Raw genomic sequence first — 16847 nt, forward strand, 5'->3', positions numbered from 1 at the left:
CTCTCTCAGCTTCCCTCCAGTGTGCTTATCTAAGCTTGCCAGCAGAATATGCAAGGTAGAGACTTTCAGGAGATGTGGTGGTGTGGGGTTTTCTGGTTTGTGTTCAGCTGGAAGGATGAAGTCCAGTGTTTGTGCTAACAGCTTTCCTGCAGAGCCGCTCTGCAGCGTGCCTGCTTTGCTGGGCGGAGGGTCAGGGTGAAGGTGGGACTCTGCTCCGTGGAGCCCTGGAACCAGAGGATCCTTTAGGCTGGAAATAGCTCCAGGGCAGTTGTGTACACCCATCACCCCTCTGGGTGTTCTCCTTCCCCTGGGAGGGAGAGGCAGTGCAGGGCTTGGGAACCCCGTGACAGGACAGCTCAGCACGGCCTGCCCCAGCAGAACCTGCCCAAACTGGGCTCCAGCTCAGCACAACCTGCCCAAACTGGGCTCCAGCTCAGCACAACCTGCCCCAACCTGCCCAAACTGGGCTCCAGCTCAGCAGAGTCTGTCCCAAACTGGGCTCCAGCTCAGCACAACCTGCCCAAACTGGGCTCCAGCTCAGCACAACCTGCCCCAATCTGCCCAAACTGGGCTCCAGCTCAGCACAACCTGCCCAAACTGGGCTCCAGCTCAGCACAACCTGCCCCAATCTGCCCAAACTGGGCTCCAGCTCAGCACAACCTGCCCCAAACTGGGCTCCAGCTCAGCACAACCTGCCCAAACTGGGCTGCAGCTCAGCAGAGTCTGTCCCAAACTGGGCTCCAGCTCAGCACAACCTGCCCAAACTGGGCTCCAGCTCAGCACAACCTGCCCCAATCTGCCCAAACTGGGCTCCAGCTCAGCACAACCTGCCCCAATCTGCCCAAACTGGGCTCCAGCTCAGCACAACCTGCCCAAACTGGGCTCCAGCTCAGCACAACCTGCCCAAACTGGGCTCGAGCTCAGCAGAGTCTGTCCCAAACTGGGCTCCAGCTCAGCACAACCTGTCCATTACCTTGATGAAGACACCTTCTCATCCATTTTAGCATATTTGAAGCCATCATTTAAATGCTACTCCAGTGCTTGCACCGGCAGTTAGAAATACAAAATTCTTGTGTGATGGAGGGAGAGAGAAAGCAAAAAACGTTTTCTAGAAAAGTTTTTATATCAATTGAAGTCAGAATTTGAGTTTGTGGAGCTCAGTCAGTCCAGAATGCTTTGGACAGATGTGTGTGAACAACTTATAGTGGCAGTGATGAAGAGGTAAGGTATCCAGGAGAAACAGAATTTAGTTATAAGGAAAAACACTGTAAGCTTCAAGGAATCTTCAAAGTAACCACATTCCTTAAAAGACGGAAAGCAGGAAATTGCAACGAGTCTCACTTTCATTAAGTGGATCAAAGGGGAAGATAGATGTGACTTGCATATCATCAATTCCAGCCTTTTGCTGGTTCAGGATGCAGATGGAGGCAGGAGAAAAAGAAAATCCTTTAACTAATCTTCATATCACTTAATAGGAAAGTCAAAGTAAATTGATTCTCACTTCCTGGGCTAAATTCTGGACCTGTGATAATTCAGTTATTTAACTTGCCTTTGTTCAAAGAGCTCCCCTGGAGAAGGGCAAGTGGCAGCAGCAGTTCCAGGCACAGCTCCTCATGGAATGAAGGTGCAAGCACAGGTGTGTGGGGTCCAGTGAGCTTTAGATGAGAAAAGCAAGGGGGAAGTCAAGGGAAATTTGCTGTGAGGCTGGCCAGAAAGGGGCAGGTTTAGCACCATCACAGGACCATGAGGAATGACTAATGCCCAGCAGTAATAACTTCCAGAAATCAGATGGAGAAAGAAAGCTTTCTATCTTTAGTACCTGTCTTAGGCTGGATATAAATTACACCTTGCAGTGCCCATTTCTTCACTGAGTGACAGAGGGCCCAGACAACTGGAGTGTAGATGTTCATACACCTCTAATGATAAACAAAAGAATCCCATGAAGATTTATATTTTCGATTTTGTATAATAAATGGACTCATTTTTAATTATGAACTTTAATCTCAGTAAGAGGAGTCCATGCTGGAAAATGCTTAATGTTCATAAAATGTTGATGCATCATTTATAATTTCCATATAGATGATCCCAAACTCTTACTGCCTGAAGAAAGTTGTGTTTTTTATACTGAGGGTGGCTTGGATGTGAAGAGTCGAGGGCAGCGTGGACACAGCTCTGCCTGGTTTATCTCTGCCTGGTTTGTCTCTGCCTGGTTCCTCTCCACAGGCTGAGCCTGTCCTCTGATGAGCCCATTAGTGCCTGCCAGGCTGCCAGACTCCTCGCCTGGAGAGCCAAAGCTGTGACTGCAGGGTTTTGGAAGGCAGGGGCAGGGCTCAGGTGCCCGTGCTGCAGGGCTGCTCTGCCTGCTCATGCTTTTGGCTGCCTGTGCAGGCACAGATCCAGCAGGGCTTGTGGCAGAGGCTGGCACGGGGAAGAAAAAAATCCTCTCTCTCTGCAGGTTCAATTCTGTTCTGGCAGATCCATTTAAACTTGGTCGTGACATCGTTTATAATTATCAGCAGGCTGCTGATGGAGTCAGAGGAGCAGTTCTGCTGTTTGCACGGAATTGCTCCAAGGCTGCCCTGGGACAGGGAGCAGGAATCCTGGGCTGTGCAAGACAGGCTCAAGATGCTGTTTGCCTCGTGAGGAGAGGCTCTGTTTTTGCCAAAATGATGCTTTTGCTGCTGCCAGAACGGGGAAGTCAAAGCGGGCTGGTTTGGCTATTGAGAGAGAGCAGCTGCTATCAGATGAGTTCTGGCTTCACTTTGGCTTTCAGATTTCTTCACAGAGGAATCTTCAGCTCTTGTCCTGTTGTTTATGTCAGAGGCAGTCAGACATTTTCCTGACTGATATTTTCGCATAAAAAGCCACCTCAAATCCTTTTTAAAGGATTTACATTTTATGTCGATAATACTTAGGGCTTAAAGGCCTGATTCTCCTTAGACTTGTGGTAGTATCACTGTGGGATAATTCCAGTGAGAAATATATTAGTTACATGTGTGAAATGAAAGAAGAACTGGTCTGGCTGATATATTTACATAAAAATCAACAGCCCCACGGAAAAGATAGGTGTTATGTTTGCTGGTGGGGAGCTCCTGCAGAGTGGTGCAGTGGCTTGTTCACACGAGTGGCTAAAAACTGAGGTACAAAAGCTTTGCTGAGTGGGGCTGCAGCTGTGGCAGCTTTGTCATGTGGACATCCTGTGCACTTCTATGGAACCCGAATGTGAAGTCTGTGTCACTAAGAGATGATGTGAATTTTACTATTGACAAGAGTATTCTAGAAGATGAACATTAATGGGTGTCTGGTGTTCGTTAAGGCTCCTTTCCTTAGCCAGGAGGTTTATGCAGGTTTGAGCTGAGGGTCAGTGAAAGCTTCCTTGCAGCCTGTGCAGAATGGCTCTGTGCACACCAAGCACAGGAGGGATTTCTTACCCTGCTTTTCCAGGACACAGAGGGTGTCAATATTTGCAGCATGAATCAAATGGGGATATCAGCCAGTCTTATGCTCAATAACCTTTTTCTAACTTGTAAATGAGGTAAATTATTTGACACTTATACTTTATGGAAGAAATGCTCAGTAGTATGGACGTGTCCTGTCTCTTTATCTTAGCTTATCCTTGTAAGTTTTATATCAGAGTGTTAAACAGTAATAAACAAAGCAATTATTCCATCTAGATAGCCAGATTTGTATTTTCCCAAGAATCACACTTCTTGCTCTGGCCACAGGATTTATTGGCACTTTCTGTGATACTCTGCTTTTTGAGACTTAAAGATAGAAGTGGTTTTTAGACTAACACAGCAACATGAGTCATTTGCATCAGAGCTTCCTGCCCAGAAGGTACCAAACTTGCTTTGAATTTATGATAAAAACTTTGACAGCAGACTCTCACTTTGAGTTTGGGATAGATTTCTGCAGATAGGTGTTTAACTAATTAAATTCAGAGCAATTTGGCACAGCAACTAAAAATATGGGAACCCTCAAGACTGCGGCGCTTTGGAGAAGTGGTGTCAGCTACAGCAAGAGGCAAGATGAAAATCAGAGTGACTGAAATGTTTAAACCAAGAGGGCAGGCCAGTGTGATACTGAGTGCATAGAGGAGGAGAATTAGGGGCAGGACACGAGAAGTGAGAAGAGGCTTTTGCAAGCAGGAGTTTGCTCAGTGCAGCTCCCACCAGAGCTGGGTTTTGTGAAGAGTTCCATTGATGGAGGAAGGGTTTGTGTGCCAAGGAGGTTACAGGGGGTCTGCTTCAAAGAGAGGGAGCACCGAGCCATGGTGACCTTAGATGGAAAAAAGTGTGGAAAAGTAGTTTAATAGTTTATAGTTAATATCATTTCTATTATATGCATGTATATAAAGTTTAACAGATTATAGTTCATATATGGTTAATATAGTTGCTGAAGATTTTATTGTTCCAATTAAAAAAAGAAAAAAAAAAGCCCAGTCCTTAGCTGATTTTTGAAGGGAATAGTTCACTTTGCCACATAGTTCACTTACCAATCAAATCAAAGTAAATAATACTTTTTCTGCAGTGTTTTCCATTGGTTGGTGTGAGCATTTTATTGCTTACCAGGGCTTTTTTCTTGTCAGCTGTCTGCATTCACTTTATCATTCTGGTGGTGCAGGCTCTGGATGTTTCTGTTCCAGGGCTGGGGTTGCATGCCTGGACAGCCTCCAGTACTGCCCATTGTTCTTTCTTACTTTGAGCTGCAAGTGACAACTGAGCTCTAATTTTTAAATTTATTTATTAAAAAATCAAATCAACAGTCTTCCCATTGACAATCAAGATCACCATTCACCCAAAGCTAGATCTGTATAATTAGCCACAAGCCAAACTCTGCATTTTCAGTAGTGTTTCCTCTTTGCTGTCGTGGTGGGAATTGTTCAGTCTGGCTAATATTGGAAGGAAGTTTGAACAGAGATACAAGGAGTTTTTTGTCTGGTGACAAACACATCTTACTCATCTATTCTTGATCCTGTGAAAGAGCTGACAGGCACCAGGGTAGCTTCACTGGCAGCCCAGACTAGTGGGGGAAGCAGGATTGTTAAAGCAGCAACCTTCCACAGCCAGGCCAGGAAACGTGACCCTGTCTGCGTTTCAGGCTAGAGATTTGTGTCCATCACCAGAGCTCAGGTTCAGAAGGAAGAAGGGTTTTTATTTTAGCTGAAATCTGCAGCTTTGAGTTGCCAGCTGCTCGGGAAGCCCAGGCCACTTCTCTGCCCCCAGCTGTCACTCAGCTCTTTCGTGGTGGTGACTGTCCTGCCCATCTTCATTGCATGGCAAGCACGGAGATAAAATTCAGGACCACCCCCTTGAACAGATCAGTGAGGAGTGCAGTTGGCAGGTTCCTGCTAACCCAGAGCCCCAGGGAGCACAGACATCTGTCTGTCTGTCCGTCCCCTTCCAGGACACCTCTCCTTCCACGTGGCTCTGCCCAACGAGCCGTGGGGGCTCCCTTCAGCAGGGCAGAGCTGGTGAAAGGCTGGAGCACCGAGTTCTGTGAGTCTGGAACACCAAATTCTGTGAGTCTGGAACACCGAGTTCTGTGAGTCTGGAACACCGAGTTCTGTGAGTCTGGAACACCGAGTTCTGTGAGTCTGGAGCACTGAGATCTGTGAGTTTGAAACACCAAGTTCTGTGAGTCTGGAACACCAAGTTCTGTGAGTCTGGAACACCAAGTTCTGTGAGTCTGGAACACCAAATTCTGTGAGTCTGGAGCACTGAGATCTGTGAGTTTGAAACACCAAGTTCTGTGAGTCTGGAACACCAAGTTCTGTGAGTCTGGAACACCAAGTTCTGTGAGTCTGGAACACCAAATTCTGTGAGTCTGGAACACTGAGTTCTGTGAGTCTGGAGCACAGAGTTCTGTGAGTTTGAAACACCAAGTCCTGTGAGTCTGGAACACCAAGTTTTATGAGTTTGAAACACCGAGTTTTGGTGAAGGTTTTGCAGCTGAAGGTTCAGTGTGGGCATGCTCTGAATGGATGCTCCAGGCAGGAACCTGACAGGGCAATCTTTAAATGCTCCACAGCCCCCAGACTGAAACTCTGAGCAGGAAAAGGGATGCTCAGTCCAGCCTGGGGTTTGCAGCTGACCAGGGGCACAGCTGGCAGCGGTGGGTGTGGAGCGTGAGGAACGTGAGAGAACATCCTTTTAAAAACACCCAAATCATTCAGAGTGACACCCCACTGGCATGGCCCACTGTCCTACAGTTTGATACCCTGGTTGCCTGCAGTCTGAAGTGTATTCAGAGAGCTGTGCAACTCCACCAGGTGTCATCAGTGGAGTATTTTGGGATGTTGCCTTGTCTAACCAATGAGCATGTTTTGTTATATGCTTCCAAAAATTATTTAACAAGAAGTTGTGAATCTTTCTTTTGGAGCCCACTTTCCATTTTCCAATGACAGCTTGCTTTCACAACGTCAGTATCGTGGGATCATTAGGTAGGGATCCTGCAGATAGTTATCCTTTCTGGAAAGCCAAATACTCTTTCTCTTCAGATGGTTCACAAGAATTCCTGTCAAGCTCACTGTGTGTATTTTTGGTAGAGTTCAGATTTTATTTATCTTGTAATTACTCCCCTTTCAAGCCTCCAGGCTGTAGCAAGGCAGTTCTTTGAGCGTTTTTCTCTCAGAATATGATCTCACCTGTGTGCATTTGCCATGCTGCCCTTTGCAGAGCCTCCTTCTGAGCAGCTCTGGGCTGGGGCTGCCTGTGGCTGAAGGGAATTTCCTAAATGGCCAAAAGGGGAACATTCCCCGTGTGTGAAGAGCACCTTTGGGCTTGGAGGGAGCCCAGGTGAAGGATGCAGAGAGGACCATTGGTATTATCTGGGGTTTCTGTAGGAAGAATTGGCTGGGAAATCTCAGCCTTCCTGTGGTGCCAAACAGAATAACTTGAACAGAAACTTCAATAAACTGGGTATCAAACTACAGGGAGAAGTATAAATTTAGTTTAATTAAAGGCACTAAAATCAGGCAGGGAGATTATGTAGCAAGAACCCTTAATCTGCTGGGAGGGGGCTCTGTTGATGGTGGCAAGCCCAGTTCAGAGATCAGCAGGGGCTGAACGTCTTTGTTTGCTCTCCCCATTTGGATGTCTGTGCAGCTGCTTCTCCTCCTCTGTTTATTTCATTAAAAATATTCATAAAAATGAAGCATGGTTCCGTGTACTGCCTGTGGTCCTCATTTGAAACCACATTTTTCATCAGTTTCCAGTGGCTGGTGAACTCTGATTTTCTCTCCTGTGTCTGTGTCCCATAATAGACCCCAAAAGTAAAAGGCTTTAGGACACTTCCTGATGTGTCTGGATCCATAAACTACCAGAATTCCAGGTTAGTGCTCCTTTCCTTCACCTGAACTTTCCTTTGGTGGAATGTCTCCCATGTCATGAATATTTTCAGTTTCCCCTTCTGTGCATACAGAGCTCTCAACCTGCAGTTACAGCTCTCCCTTATAAATATTTAAATGGCAGCTCAGCTTTCAGACAGAGTGCACCAGTGACAAAGATCAAGCTTTCTGACCTTTTGTTAATTTGCTCAGTGAAATAGGATTCCCATGGTCTCATTTTTTGTATTCAAGAGAAGAAATTTGCATACAGAGAGGGTGTTGGCTTTTCTAATTTTCGTTGCTAATTTCCTTTTGGTACATTTGTTCTAGTAGATCTCAAAGAAAAACGTCACTGGATAATTTTATCAGTTATGCATGAGAATATGAAAGATAGAATTGAAGAAAAAAACCACTTGGGTTCTTTATCAGGAAATTATAAGAAAAATTTTTACCATAGTGGAAAAAAAAATCAGCAAAAAAGCAAAAGTAGAAATGTGTCCAGAACAATGGAGAAACTTGTTATCCCATGCTGCATTGGAAAGAAATGCAAACTGTTTATGATAATAGTGGAGGGAGAAGCTGGAAAATCCCAATTATTGCTCTGGAAATGAAATGATCTATTCTGGAAAATACAGCACCTGCAGACCCCCAGAAACTGAACTGACAGAAGAGTAAACAATGAAGTGTGTCAATGTAATCACAGATCCACTGGATTTTCAGGAACTGCAAAATGCAAATTGTATCATGTTTTTGTAAACCTTTGCCAAAACATGTGGGTTTCTTTGTATTTGTTATGAGCTTATTGTGGATTTTTCAAAGGAAGGAATGCTTGCAGTTCCTGGAGCAGAGGCTGGGGCCAGCCAAATCCTGGGAATGCTCTGCTGCTGGCCCTATGGCTTTGTTAGCTGCTCTTTGTTTCTTATTTTATATGCAGCCATACATGAATGGACATAGCTACAAAGTTGATTAAAGAAAGGACTTAATTAAGGGTTGTAATTAAACTAGTGGAGGAAATGACAGTGGAGTTGAAAATTCAGAATGAGCCTGTGTGATGTAAAGGCTGATGGTGTTGAGGCAGTAATCTGTATGAAATAATTGATTCTGTAGCCATTACTCTTTTCTAATGAGATTAAGGACGAGGTGGCACAGTCTTGCTAATTAATTTGGTTTGTGACTTTGAAATGTGATGTAATGGGACGAAACTGGTGATTGTTTAACACACCAAGAAGCTCTCAAATTGGAAGACAAATATCATCAAAGTAATTCCGTGTTCTCAGCTGTAACAGGGCTGGGGATAATATTTAATTTAACTGAGATGTCAAACCCACATCCTGCATGGTCCAGCCCCAGCACGGGGAGGTTCCAGGACAGGGCTCCTCCAGCTGCCTTTTGTCTTTGCATGGAGGCTGCAGGAGAGCTGCTGAGGGCAAATCCTCCCTGGGAGCCTGTGGAGGTCTGAGATCTGCAGCATTTTCTGTGCTCTGGGTGCTGCATGGTGTCACTTCCCTTGGCTGAACCTCTGCCACACTGTCCTGCATTACCACAGTGCAGGTGATGGGTTTGTAGGAACTTTAACCTAAAAAATCCACAGCGCTCCTAATCCAAGGCTCATCTTATTGTTACCTGCTTATACTTAATAGGACAGTAATAAATTGTAATAGATTAATTATAGACAGTAAATAAAAGATGTCAGCTTGGTTAGTATCTGTATTGAATAAGTCTCTGCACCCACCCACACAGTGCAGAGCTGCACAAGTACTGCACATTGTAATATTGCTGATTATTTCACTAATACTGAATATACTCTCATTTATACTCTCATAGAGGCAAAAGGAAAAAGACACGTTAAAAGCAGAGGCAGGTCAGGAAAATCCTTTCAATTTAAGAGGAAAGATTGAAATGTGCTTTGTGCAGGATTTACTGAAGTATCTTGCATTAGAAGCTCAACGTTTAAGCATTGCTTCAGTGGAGTGGCAACTTGCAGTTGTTGGCATTTTGCATTTTGCTGTCCTCTGCAGCCTGGCTGCTGGTGCTGTGATCACCAGGCATTCCTCATGTGCAGTCTAGCACCAAAGACAATTGCTGAGTTATTTTAATGCACAGTTAGAGATCATACAAGATAAGACAGTGACAGCATCTTTCAAATCACTGTTAAATGTTAAAAACAAACTGTGAGTGTGACCTGCCAGGGATTTGGCTCCTCCAGGCTTGGCTGTGCAGCTCATGTCCCACAGAGCTGAGCCCAGAGCCCAGCAGGAGCAGCAGCCTGCCTCTCCAGCTCCTGGCAGGGATTTTCCTAGAAAGACTTGTCAGTTCTTCAGCAAACTCTGCTGGCCTGTGTGTGCTGCAGCAGCGGGCTCTGGGAAGGGTCAGCTCCTCCTGCTGCTCCTGCCACCCGAGGCTTTCCCCAGGGAAAGCCCTGTAAGGGGTACAATCATGAGGTTATGGCTCTGACAGGACTTTTACCTGCATTTATAGACGCTGCAGGCACCAGAGCTGGACCTTTGTGAAACGCTTCCCATTTCTGCAGGGACCTCTTGATCTTTTATACTCAGAGAGCCCTAAGGGAAGGCTGGAATTCCACAGGAATGATATTAACTCTTTGCAAAGCAACACTTTGACTGCAGATCCTGTGCAGGAATGCCAAGCTGCAGCTGTGAACTTGCCTTTTGAAGGCCCGTGCCCATCCAGCATCCCAGTGGCCAGGGACACAATCCTTGCACAAACACCCCCATGGTGTGGCTGTGCTTCGCTGCCTTTGTCTGTCAGGAATGATGCCACATCTCCAAAGCAAGCGGGGGTGACTTGCACTGCACGAAGTGACTCCTCAAAATAGATCTTTCCCCAGCAAAGGCTGTGTCACAGAGCTCTCTAGCAGTCAGCCTGCACCTCGGTGAGTCACCAGACAGGTTCCAGGAGGATTGAATTACGATCCTGTGCAGCTGGCAGAGGCAGCCCTGGTTCTGCTCAGGAAAGTCATGAATTATGAAAGCTGTGAGCTGCAGGCCCCAGCCCAGCAGGTGTGGGAGGATGCATCCCTTCCTGAGTGATTTCCCCTGTCCCACCAGCACTGCCTTGGTGCTGGCATCGCAGTCAGATTTGTGCTGATGAAGACACCAAACATTATGTAAGTAAAGGCCTTTAAAAGTAGGTGGCAACGTGGGGGTAAGGGTGGAAGTGTCTGCCATTAACTCGGTGCAATCTGTTAGACTGCAGCTCTGGTATTTCGCTCGTGCACACGGGATGCAGCTCACATGCCTTGCCACGCTGTGTGTGGAGGGACACCATCCAGAGGTATTTCTAGAATTCCATTCCAGGGAAGAAATAAAGTCCTTGGAAGAACTGATTCACGCTTCTCATCCCCTCCTCTGTTCCATTCTGGGTTTTAGCACAACTCAGAGGGTGCTGTGCTGCCCTTGTGTAGCAAGCAGGGTGATCATTGCAGTTCAGCAGGTGGCTGGGATTGGTGGGACAGGGGGAGGAAGGTCTGTGACCCTGCTGTGCCCCTGGCTGGACAGTCCTGAGCCTCCCCGGGTACCAGAGCAGGGGGAATTCTCAGGAGGGCACTTGGACACCTTTGGCACAGCCACGGGGCATCTCCTTGGCTCAGGGGAGGCACGGAGATGTTTGTGTGGGAGGAGGGGAGGTGGGAGCTGCTGCCCCGGTGTTTTTTGCAGAGAGGACAGGTTCCAGGTGTTGAGTGCTGGTGGAAGGGAGTTATTGCTGTCTCCGAATTCCCTCCCACCCCTCAGTGCAGCTGAAATGAAAACATCTCTGCAAAGCTGGGGGATCACCAGAATTTTATTTACTGAGCTTCATCAGCAGATCTTTCTACTCAGTTTATTTTCTGGTTAGTGAACTGCAGCCCAAATCAAACATTATGGAAAGGTGCCTAACTGCTTCAGAGCCCTAGCTGCAAGACAATTTATTTCCAAAACTTCTCTTCCAGTAGCTCAAACGACTTTGCACTTGGTTATTCTGACCTGAATCCTGCAAAAAGAGGGAAGTGAGGATAGAGCATGTGGTTCAGGGGTGTGAAGACTCAGTGGAAAAGCGAGGACACAGCAAAGTCCTCACAGAAATCAACGGCAAAGGTCCCTCTGTTTTGAAGAAACTTTCCCCCTCGTTCTCGTGTTTCCTGAGGAAGCAGCTTCAAACGCTGCAGGTGGCCCTGGAATGGGTTGGCTTGGTGTGAGGGAGGGAAGCTGGCTCTGCCCAGGGCAGAAGGACATTGCTGGATCTCCTCTGGGGCTGTGGAGCTGAGCTGTCACCAGCTGGGATCTGAGCCAGACACCGGGGGGAGTTTCCCCATGGCTGGGATTTCATCTCCCTCAATGGCCCGTGGTCTCCACTGGGTCATTTGCAAATGGTGTTTGATTGCTGGCCAGAACAAAAAATGCTTAGCAGAGCATTAAGTGGCTTTGAGCTATCCCAAGGTGAGGATCCCTCCAGTTTTCTCAGAAACACGTGGACTTCAAAGGACATTGGCATGAAAATGTAGTGCTTTTGAGGGGGTTGTTCCCAAACCTTTCTGAAAATGAAACTGAGAATGTTGTCTTCACTGATTCCATCCAAAAAGGTTTGAAATACCAAATCTAAAGATCCCTATTAAGCTAAGGAGTACTGTGAATTGAGTGGGTGAGACAGCAAAAACCCTCCAGGATTTCTAATGGTGCCTTCTATCAACCTTTGCTGGAAATTTGTTGTTAATATAAAGAGAGATTCTGGCAAACTTGCAGACTGCAATGATAAATACGGGACACAATTTTTCTGCTTCATTCTTTGTCCCTGCATTTCTTAGAGAAGATATTGAGACTGAATTTTTTTCAGTCTCAATTTTTTTCAGACTGAATTTTTTTTCATTTGCCCTGTGAAATTATTTTCTTTCAGTGTACCAGTGATGACACCATGTAAGGCTTATTTTGGAGTTTTTTGTCGGACTTCAGTCTTGTTGCCTGCCATGACAGAAATGTTTATTCAGCAAGGCTGAATTTATTAATTTGTTTTTACTGTATGCAATGGATAATTAACCATCACTTTCCTGCAGCTTTTGGGGGCACATGAGGCGAAGCTCACTGTGTAGTGGGAAGAGCAAGTGCAAATGCAGCTGTAACAAACTGGCCACTGACTTGTTTTCTTTTATCCTGCACAGTTTGGAAATGATCCATCATGCCTGCAGCCTGCAACTTCACAGAAAATATTTGATCAGACCTGGTTTGTAGAAGAGACACAGGTTTCCAAGTCTCATGTCACCACCTTAGATCCAAAGCCTCATCCCTGGCAGCTCTTGGTAAGTCCTGGCTTTGTTCTCACAGTTTGGTGGCAGCTGCTGCATTTGAAGAGAAGTTTTGTTTTGCAGTGCAGGCTGCTGCTTTGGGCTGGCTGTGGGTTTTGTTTGCTGCTTTGGCTTGGTTGTGGATTGTAACTGCAGGTGAACCTGGTGGGCAGAAATGCTGATGTGGGACTCCAGCTCAGAAGCTGAATGATTTCTTTATTATAACTGTGCTATCATACGTTAACATACTATTTACAGGAGATACTGAAACTACAAACCTGCTTTTCTAACTACCAAATCTAACTACTCACAACTCCTGACCCTCTCTGAGAGTCCAGCCACAGGTGGATTGGATTGGATTGGATTGGATTGGATTGGATTGGATTGGATTGGGTTGGATTGGATTGGGTTGGATTGAGTTGGATTGGATTGGATTGGATTGGATTGGGTTGGATTGGGTTGGGTTGGATTGGGTTGGGTTGGATTGGATTGGATTGGGTTGGATTGGATTGGATTGGATTGGATTGGATTGGATTGGATTGGGTTGGATTGGGTTGGGTTGGATTGGATTGGATTGGGTTGGGTTGGATTGGATTGGATTGGATTGGATTGGGTTGGATTGGATTGGATTGGATTGGATTGGATTGGATTGGATTGGGTTGGATTGGGTTGGGTTGGATTGGATTGGATTGGGTTGGGTTGGATTGGGTTGGATTGGGTTGGATTGGGTTGGGTTGGATTGGGTTGGGTTGGATTGGATTGGGTTGGATTGGGTTGGGTTGGGTTGGATTGGATTGGGTTGGATTGGGTTGGGTTGGGTTGGATTGGCCACCAGCCCCAAACAATCCTCACCAGAACCCAACCAAGCAATGACCCCAGGGAAACAATTCTCCAAGCACATTCCACACGGGAAAAACAAGGAGCAGAAATTGAAATTGTTTTCTCTTTCTTCTCTCTGTGCTCCTCTATGAAAAAATCCTGAGAGAGAGAAGAATGTGCTGCCACAGTTGTGGGTTTTGTCTGCATGTGCACAGCTTCAGGGGGTTGGGGGTTTCTGAGGGGGAGCTTTTGGGAGGGTTTAGCTGCACCCCCCTCAAATGTACTCTGCTCTGAATTCCTGAGCTGCTGCACAACCATGGCAGGACTGACATTAACTGCTCCTGTGTGCTTGTGATGCAGCCCAAGCCTGAAATGAGGTGTAAAGGCCAAGAACGTGCCATAAATAATTCCAGGGCTGAGTTCTGAGTTCAGGTGCATGAATAACAAGTGCAGGGTCCTGGGCACAGCCTGTGGCTCTGACAGCACATCCCACTCTGGTTTGGGGCATCCATCCTGACACTCGACTCTGAATAGCAGCAGATGTTTTCTGGGTGCATTTTTGTCTTTGCACATGCTCTGATTTTCGGGCACTTTTTGAATTTAGAGAAGAAACTTCTAGCAGGCTTGGTCAGTTAGCTGGCTCCCATCTCCTGGTGCTGAGCTATGGGATGTAGTTCATATATCACCTTTGATCTTCAAAGCACTTTGCCACCAGTAACTAACAGAATAATTTAAAGACATTTCATTTTAAAATACCATTTTTAAACCTTATGCTCTCACTGTTCTTCTTTGTACCTCGCTGAACTGAAAGTAAAGGCTTAAAACTCTGCTTTAAGAGCCTGATGTTTGAAGCTTGAGGTTCTAAATTTGGTTCTGGATTTATCCATTTGAAGGATATGAGTTTGATTGCATCAGAAGTAATTATATTTAATATGACAAGAGAAAAGTGCATAAATGTGATATTTTGAACGGCTGTTAATGCCTTCTTTGCATCTCTGCTTCTGAAAAGAATAATTGCATAGCAGTGATGTGAACTGAATGCTAAGGTCTGGTGAAAGGCATTTCTGGTGAAAAGAGTGGAGTCAGTCTTTTCCTGTTGTGTCAGATTTCCCTCAGCACGAGGCCTTTGGGAAGGAGGGGGCTCTTTGCAGACCCAGACCCAGCTCCCTTACAAAAACCCACCTGGGGCAAACCTGGGGGATTGCCCTGGTTATTTCCTTCACACAGAGAATTGGTGCCTTCAAGAAGCAAAACGTGTTGCAAAGCAAAAAGCTTTGGACTGGTTTGGATTTGGGCCTTGAGAGCAGAAGAGAGAAATGGTTGTTTGCAGCAGGCAGGCTTTGAGTCCATCCAGAGCCCATTCTCAGTGCTCCCTGTGCAGGATTTGGGGGAACACATGGAATCCAGGTGGCTGCTGGGCAAAGGGCAAACTGGGCACCCAAACCAGCCTCTATTAAAGCACCAGTTTTGGAGCTTGGACAGTGAGAGAGCCAGGAACTCTGACGCCAGAACTCAAATTTCCCAACAAAATATTAAATAATGTTTCTTTCATACTGTACTTACATTGGGGCTAAATTTGAACCTACTGCTCTCTCCTCTTTAATTTTTAATGAGCGTCTGCAGCTGTATCAATGACAACAACTTTTAGCCATTTCCACTGCAGGTCAGGAAAACCAGGTGCAGTTTTTCCTTCTGGCACTGTGTGTCTGAGCAGGGGTTTTGCTGTGAGAGGAAGAGCCTGTGTGTCAGCAAACCCAACTCCACCTGAGTGTAAACCTGCTCTGTTCCTTCCAGAGCCAGCTTCCCTCAGCCTGCTGCATTCCCTTTCAGTAAACCAAATTTTACCTGTGCAAGAACAGAGCTGCTCCCGCCAGGGCAGGGCTCCTGCTGCTCTCCATGCACAGACAGGGCAGCCCCCAGCCCTGCTGAGCTCCAGCCCTCCGTGGGCACCTGGAGCTGCTTCAGGCTCCTGGGAGAACAGAGTTGGTCTGAAATCCCAGAGGTGGTCTGAAACCCCAGAGTTTGTCTGAAACCCCAGGTTTCTCTGAAATCCCAGGGTTTCCTGAAATCCCAGGTTTTCTCTGACCTCCCAGGTTTTCTCTGACCTCCCAGGTTTTCTCTGACCTCCCAGGTTTTCTCTGACATCCCAGGTTTCCTGAAATCCCCCTGTGCTCCCTCTGAGCCCCTCTGTGCAGAGCAGGAACCTCTGGGGCTTCCCCCAGGTGCTGCTTTGCTTGCCCAGCTCAGAGCAGGAGGTGTTTAAATTGCTGGGAGGAACAGAACTTGTTCATTGTTTGCTGCTGAGAGGTGGTTTTCAGCCTGCCAGGGATGGTGAGTGTGGATACCAGCACAGTGATAAAAACCAGGAATTCTTCTGCCTGGAATGATCCCAGACAGCTGGAAGGGAACTTTCTCTGGGTGCCTGTCTTTGTGTGCCCTCTGCACGTGGGAGATGTTTAGCAATGACACCAACAATATCCATGGCCAAAGATGGCATCTGGCCCTTGGAAAACGCTGATGTTGATTAGAATGTATCTGATTTTTTTCTAATTTGGCTTCTCCTTTCAGCATTTTTAACCATTGGGTCCTAGTGAGCTTTACTACTCTGTCACCAGTTTTCTCTCTGTATCACTGCAATGACTTGTACAGCTTTCCATTTCTAATGGTATTTTCTAGATCAGCTGTTACCTGTGCAAATGCAGAATTCTGTTTGGAGTTTATTGATACAGTGCCAGCATAATAAAAGCTTTTCTTAGCTGCAGGCTATGGAGGAAACTTCCATCAAAAATAGATCTTAATGGGGTTTTTAAAAGCATTTTTTTCTAATCATATTTCAAGCAGGTCATTACATTCCTGAATGAGTAGAAGCAGGAAAGGATATTTAAAGGCCCAAACAATGAGACATGTCCAGTGTAGGACTGGATTAAATTAGCAGCCATGAAAGCAGGCTGACCTTTCCTCTTCCTCCCCTAGAACACAATATTCTCACTGCCACTGGTTAAAGAGCTTGTTGACTCGAAACTGCCCTTGGAATAGACACTCCTAGTGCCACATCCCATGGCTGTGGCTGCAGGGCAGGGGCAGAGCAGGAGGCTCTGCTGCAGCCTGGGCCCTGCAGAGGGGTCACAGCCACCCGGGGAGGGGCATCTGGGGGTGACACTTTGGCACGGGGACATCCTGGGGGTGACACTGTGGCACGGGGACATCCCGGGGGTCACTGCCACCCTGGGGGTGACATTCACCCTGGGCATCCTGGGGGTGACACCCATCCCAGGACATCCCGAGGGTCACACTGTGGGCACTGGGACATCCTGGGGGTCACAGCCACCCTGGGGCACCCTCAGGGCTCAGAGCAGCCCCAGGAGCTGGGCAGGGGCAGGGACAGGAGCAGGGACAGGAGCAGGAGCAGGGACAGGAACAGGAGCA

At 46.7% G+C, this 16847-nt stretch overlaps 1 protein-coding gene across 5 annotated transcripts in view; it reads left to right on the forward strand.

Annotated features, from left to right (window-relative positions):
• Positions 1-16847, forward strand: part of RIMBP2 (RIMS binding protein 2) — a 108070-nt gene that overhangs the window by 11046 nt on the left and 80177 nt on the right. For 3 of the 5 annotated variants that reach the window (XM_053994091.1, XM_053994093.1, XM_053994094.1), the window contains exon 2: positions 12480-12617. The gene's annotated coding sequence lies outside the window, so the exon portion shown is untranslated. Of the gene's footprint in view, positions 1-12479; positions 12618-16847 lie in introns of those variants that run through there. The other 2 variants (XM_053994096.1, XM_053994095.1) reach the window with 2 other exon arrangements.

Source organism: Vidua macroura, chromosome 18 (genome assembly GCF_024509145.1).
Source record: "Vidua macroura isolate BioBank_ID:100142 chromosome 18, ASM2450914v1, whole genome shotgun sequence".
In the NCBI taxonomy this organism is placed as follows: Eukaryota; Metazoa; Chordata; class Aves; order Passeriformes; family Viduidae; genus Vidua; species Vidua macroura.